The following is a 6,966-nucleotide window of genomic DNA, read 5'->3' on the forward strand; positions in this document are numbered from 1 at the left end:
GATGATTCTAAAGCAGTCTGTCGCCTTAGTGTTAAATTTGGTGCCACACTCAAAACCAGCAGGCTTCTTTTAGAAAGGGCTAAAGAACTCAACATTGATGTCATTGGTGTCAGCTTCCATGTGGGTAGTGGCTGTACCGACCCAGAGACCTTTGTGCAAGCAATAGCTGATGCCTGTTGTGTCTTTGACATGGGAGCTGAGACTGGTTTTAGCATGTATCTGCTTGATATTGGTGGTGGCTTTCCTGGATCTGAGGATGTGAAGCTTAAATTTGAAGAGATCACCAATGTAATCAATCCAGCATTGGACAAGTATTTTCCATCAGACTGTGGAGTAAAAATCATAGCTGAGCCAGGCAGATACTATGTTGCATCAGCTTTCACTCTTGCTGTTAATATCATTGCCAAGAAACTTGTGTTAAAAGAACAGACGGGCTCTGATGATGAAGATGAATCGAGTGAAAAAACCTTTATGTATTATGTGAATGATGGGGTTTATGGCTCATTTAATTGCATCCTTTACGATCATGCACATGTAAAGCCCCTGCTGCAAAAGAGACCCAAACCAGATGAGAAGTATCTAGCATATGGGGACCAACATGTGATGGTCTGGATCGGATTGTTGAGCGCTGTAACCTGCCAGAAATGCATGTGGGGGACTGGATGTTGTTTGAAAACATGGGTGCTTACACTATTGCTGCTGCCTCTACCTTCAATGGCTTCCAGAGGCCAACTATCTACTATGTGATGTCTGGGCCAACATGGCAACTCATGCAGCAAATCAAGAACCATGAGTATCCACTTGAAGTGGAGGAGCAGGATGTCAGCACTCTGCCCTTGTCTTGTGCTTGGGAAATTGGAATGAAACGGCATCCAGCCAGTTGTGCTTCAGCTAGTGTTAATGTGTAGATACCATTTTGGTAGCTGTTAACTCCAAGTTTAGCTTGAATTAAGGGATTTGGTGGGACCATTTAACTTAATTATTGTTAGTTTTGAAATTTTATATGAGTATGGTGGGATGGAACAGTATGGAAGACTAGGCGATGGGGTCACACTTATCTGTGTTCCTATGGAAACTATTTGAATATTTGTTTTATGTACATTTTTATTCACTTTTCACACATGCTACTAAAGAATGCACCCAGATGCTGAGCAAGCATTTGTAGCTTCTCCAGGGGCAGAATGGGCCAAAGGTTAGTGTTGTGACCTGTTTTAAAAATAAAGTATCTTGACATTAAAAAAAAAAGAAGATGACATTTTATACAAAAAATAGTATTTTTTATTTTTATTTCATTGTTAAATATTTTCTCTTCCCTCTTCTCCTCCTCTCCCATCCCACCCACAGTGCACCCCTTATTCCAGTTTGTTGTCATACATATAATGCATAATCATAAATTTTTTCCAGACAATTCTTCCCTTTATATGTTCTAATGCCTTGTTTATGATCTATCCACACTTTCCCCATTCTCTCCCCACTCACCCACCCATATCAGTTCTGTTTTCTAACACCAGTTTCATGCAGTATTTGTCCATCTGTGACTGAGATATTTCACTCAGCATAATGTCTGCCAGGGTCCTTCATGTTGTGTGACTTTTTATAAGTTCATGGTTTTCCAGTGCTGGGTAATATTCCATTCTGTGAGTGTACTGTAGTTTTTCCTATATATTTGTTTATTGATGGGTTGCTTCCATCTTTTTGCTATTGTGCATTGAAGGCATTGACAAAAAATAATGCCCCGGGAATTGATGGTATACCAATTGACTTGTTTCAATTAACAGATGCAACCTTGAATATACTCACCAGTCTATGCCAAAAAATTTGAAGGACAGCTGTCTGGCCAATGGATTGAAATGTTCCCATTCCCAAGAAAGGTAATGCAACTGAAAGTGGAGATTATTGAACAACATCATTGATATCATGTGCAAGCAAAATACTGCTGAAGATCATTAAAAAATAGCTGAAACAGTACATAGATAAGGAACTACCAGAAGTTCAAGAAGGATTTAGAAAAGGCTGTGACACCAGGGATATCACTGCTGATGTCAGATGGATCCTAGATGAAAGTAAGGAATACCAGAGGAATGTCTATTTGTGCTTTATTGACTATGCAAAGGCATTTGACTGTGTGTGATCATGACAAGTTGTGGCTTACATTGAGGAAAAATGGGAATCCCAGAGCACTTGATGGTGCTCATATGGAACCTGGATCAGAAGGCTGTTGTGCAAAAAGAGCAGGAAAGCACCTAGTGATTTGGGATTGGGAAAGGAGTGTGCCAGGGTTTCAGTCTCTCTCTCTCCCTATTGAATCTTTATGCTGAGCAAATTTTCTGAGAATCTGGACTTTGTGAAGAGGAGTGTGGCATCAAGATTGGATGGAGACTCATCAATAACCTGTGTTATGCTGATGACACAACTTTGCTTGCTGAAAGTAAGGAGGGCTTGAAGCACTTGTTGTATCTCGCTCTCAGAAAAATGAAGATTCTTACCACTGGACTGATAGGCAGCATCATGGTTGATGGAGGGGAGATTGAGATTGTCAACAACTTCATCTTGCTTGGATCCACAATTAACACCATTGGTATGAGCAGTCAGGAAATGAGGAGACACATTGCACTGGGAAAATCTGCAGTTAGGGACCTTTCCAAATTATTGAAGAGTAGTGGTGTCAATCTTTCAGATTACTAGCTATGCATCTGAGACCTAGACAATGAATAAAGATGACAAAAAAAATTTACACCTTTGAGCTGTCATGTTGTAGAAGAGCACTGAACATCCCATGGATGGCCAAGAGAATGAACAGATATGTCTTAGAGATGGTGCAGCTGGAGTGCTCTTTGATGGCAAGAATAATGAGGCTTTGCCTCACATACTTTGGACATATTTCTAGGAGGTGCTATTTCTTGGAGAAGGACATAATGTTGGGAAGGGTGGAAGGTCAGAGAAGGAGAGGAAGACCCTCAACCAGGTGGATTGATATGGTGACTTCTGCAATGGGCTCTTGTGTGTCAGGAAGTGTGAGGATGGAGCAGGATAGAACAGGGTTCAGATCTTTTGTTCATAGGGTTGTTGAGAGTTGTGCTTGACTCAGTGGCACCTAACAACAACAACAATTCACATACTTTGGGCATGTTACCAGGAGGGACCCATCCTTGGAGAAGGACATCATACTTGGAAGCATGGCAGGAGAGCAGAGGAGAGGAAGACTCCAGATGAGATGGATTGATAGAAGAACTAGGGCAATGTGAGTAGATGTGTCAGAGAGAGTGAGACAGGCTCAGGACAGAGCAGGCTTCAGAGCTGTTGTACATAGGGTTGCTATGAGTTGCAGATGACTTGATGGCACATAACAACAACAACAATCTATTGTTAACTTCTACTAGACATCTACCTTTTTAATGGGCCATATAAATTTTCTCTTATACAGAAAATTTGTTGACACCAACACTCGTACTTATGGTTTACATTTAATCAAAGCGGTAAATTCCTTTTGTCCACTAGCTATACTATACTTTTTGAAATGAACAACCTGAGTATACTTGGGATATGAATTATATGCTTTTGGGATCACAGCACAACTCCTAACCACTTGATCACCAGAGCTCCTTCAAATGGTTCCCATTTAACACACCCAAACAATATTTGCCTAATAACAGACTTACATGCCTTCAGTTTTACCATATGAAATAGGGGAAGTGTACCCCAATGGAACAGACTATCCACATCAAAACCACATTCAGATAAGGGAGATGAAACTACTTCATACAGTATCTCTTTAAATCTTCCAATTCTCTTCCAGACTTAACACTTTAGTCCCATCAGTTGCTGCATTTTCATACTGTCCAATCTAAACTTAAGTTCCTTTGAAATTTTACTGACAGGTTTGAGGATTGTGGTATATTGTGCTCCTGGTGTCTAGAAGACCCAAGAAGGTCTTACCCCCGCCCCCATCCCTGAGCCATTTTACCCACACATGTGCATATAGCCTCAGGTTCCTTGTCATTCCATATCTTGATCAACTAATAAAGCTTCTGCTTCAAAGGGAACTAGCTGGGGCTCCTCATCATTAAATCCTTTCCAATTAGGTGAAAAGAACAGACTTGTTTAAGGCTCTTTAATATTGGAGCATCTATTGATGCACTCAACCTGATTGCTTATTTTGCTGACCAGGACGAAGAAGAGGCAGGGACGCCAGGAATGAAGTTTAAAAGAGAGATGGAAGCAGGGGCTAATAGCTCAAAGATTGAGCCCTGAGCCCAAATTTCTCATAGCTTTTATTTTGAAATAGCAGGAAGTAACAGAAACAATTTTTTACTAATAAATCTATGTTTTTCTCGGCTGACATTCTTTTCTTATTTCAGAAATAGAGTGATTTACAACACACAAACTTTAACACTCTATTTGTAGGGAGTTAAGAATGGTGTCTACTTGTCTGCAAGGAACGCTTCATTCCTTGTGCTGTGCCTAACCCAGTTCCTGTTTAAGCGTTTAGTTTGTCACATTTCCCTCTTTGTGTTTTTATTATTATTTTGTCATCAGGGCAAATGTAGCTTTTTCTTCTTTGAGTTATTCTTATTTGTTTTTGTTCTCTCTATCCTTTATACATAAACAAAAAAACCCCAACAAATTAAACAAAATAAAATTATAGACGTACTTCCAAAGATCTTTACATTATTAAAAGGATTCAGATTAGAGACTCCTTCACTTACTCCTTGGAGAATATCCATGTTCTTAAATTCCTCCAATTGTTTATCAAAAGTACAATGGATCTGAGCTTGTAATTTCAATATATCATCTGTAAGATTACCATGATTCATAATGTTTCTAAACCTTTTCATGTTCCCATTCTGTATTGTTCCACAAAACTGCATAACTGAATGACACAAAACTGCGTAGTATTCCAATCACCTTTTAATGTAATGCCTGATCCTATATTCCTTTTAAGCAGGTCTTTCCTTCATCTGTTCCAATGCAGTGTTCATTATTTATCCCCTTTTTTTGTACTTTCCCCCCAGCCACCTACAGCAGTCTTGTTTTGTAACAGTGGTCTTACACACTATTTGCCCCTTTGTGACTGAGATATTTCACTCAGCATAATTAATGTTCTCCAGGGTCACCCACCATGTTGTGTAATGTTTTATGAGTTCCTTGTTTTTATAGAGTTTTTTTATCCCTTCATTTATTGATGGGCACTTGGGTTGCTTCCATCTCTTTGCTATTGTGAATAATACAGAGATAAACATGGGTGTGAACAATTCTTCTTTTTTTAATCCTTATTTATTGTCCAGCTCTCAGATGCATATGAATTGATTGAAAACATGGCTTGAATCAAGTGTTCCTTAGTCTTATTATCTTAGTCTTTATTGTTGCTCCTCAGTACTTTGGACAGGTCCTTGACTGAAGGTGTTGCCAATGAAATTTGTCTCCTGATCATCTGACTGCTGGTACCAGGTGTGTTGATTGTGAATCCAAGTAAGATGGATTCCTTGCCAAATAAACGACTTTTCTTGGCTTATTGTAACTGCAGTGGTATATGGTTCCCCTGCCCCTACAATAATTATAGTATACTCCTTGGCAAGATTTTCTGAAACAATGGACCTCATCAACTCCAAGGAGACTTGGACTGAAAGAGGTACCATAGTCTTATAATTTAGTAAAGGAAAGTTTTTCTCTCCTTGTATTTCCATTTGTGCTGCAAGTCCCTTTGCTGGTGATTAGGGTATGTGCTCTAGAAAACAAGTCAGTATTTCTTCCTTTTTTTTTGTCTTACATTTTCTAAAGGCATTAACATTTTGGCATGTTAACCAGTAAATGTGGGTTGTTTTGGCAGCTACAGGGCTTGATCTATTCTTGAATATTTGAGTGAGAATCCACCTTTTTAGTCTGAATTAAGACAATTTTATATGTGCATCTACAGCTCAATGTGAATTGAGACAGTTTGGCTATTTAGAGTTTGGTCTATCAATTCACATGCTTTTGTGTGGGAATCTACAGTTTGGGTGAGACTCCACTGTTTTAGTGCTGTACAGATGAAAATACTTCTTCATACAACACTTGTCTGTCAGTTTGCTGTACTAGGGTAATGTTTGGATTGCTGTGATGTTGACATCTGTGTCACCAGTGTATCAGATTCCAGAAGGTTATCCCATAATGGGCAGGGTTCACCAGAGCTCCCGGGTTAAGACAGATTAGGAATTAGGATTGCCCATTGACTTCTTAAATAGCAGTGTACAGGTTAAGTTAACTAAATCAGGGATTGCTTGGATCAAGAGAAAGTGGTTGGCCAAGGAAAAAGAATAAGGAAAGAGACAGAACACCAAGAATGGAGGAGAAACAGTGAGCATGAAGGCAAGGGGCAAACAGCTGGAAAACTGAAGCCCTCAAGTCATGCCTTTCTGTGGCTTTATTGAGAATCACCAGGAAGTAAATCACAAAGAGAAATCTTTTGCAAACGAAGCTGAGTTTTTCTCTATTGTCAACCTTTTGTTTATCTCAGGAGGGTGGGTTTAATAAATACAATCCAAGAATGGTGGAAATGCTTTAGGTCTGCCTTGGCACTTGACTCCTGTGACCTGTCCCAGGGGGAATTCCAGCTTGTATTTAAGCTTCCCTCATATCCTGATGTCCCTCGGGATGGGTGTGTCAGAGGCAATGCGATTGGCACAGGATAGAGCAGGGTTTAGGGCTGTGGTCGCTATGAGTCGCTAACGACTCGACGGCACATAACAACAACAACAACATATCCTGATAGAGCATTTGGTTAATTTTTAATATTTAGTTTGATATTTGGGAGGCTGGGCTCTATGAGGAGAAATGTGGGGTCAAGATTGGTGGATGATTTATCAACAATCTGCATTATGCAGATGACACAACCCTGCTTGCTGAAGAGGACCTGAAGCACCTGCTGCAGAGGGTCAAGGACTACAGCCTCCAATATGGATTGAGGCTCAATGTCAAGAAGACAAAGAT

The 6,966-nt window shown here is 39.8% G+C and overlaps 1 pseudogene; it reads left to right on the forward strand.

Moving 5' to 3' along the window:
* LOC102857675 lies at positions 1 to 908 on the forward strand (annotated as a pseudogene).
* Positions 909 to 6,966: the final 6,058 nt, after the last annotated feature.

The sequence above is a fragment of the Elephantulus edwardii genome, unplaced genomic scaffold (assembly GCF_000299155.1).
Source record: "Elephantulus edwardii isolate Elephantulus edwardi_28Jun2011 unplaced genomic scaffold, EleEdw1.0 scaffold00475, whole genome shotgun sequence".
NCBI classification, from domain to species: Eukaryota; Metazoa; Chordata; class Mammalia; order Macroscelidea; family Macroscelididae; genus Elephantulus; species Elephantulus edwardii.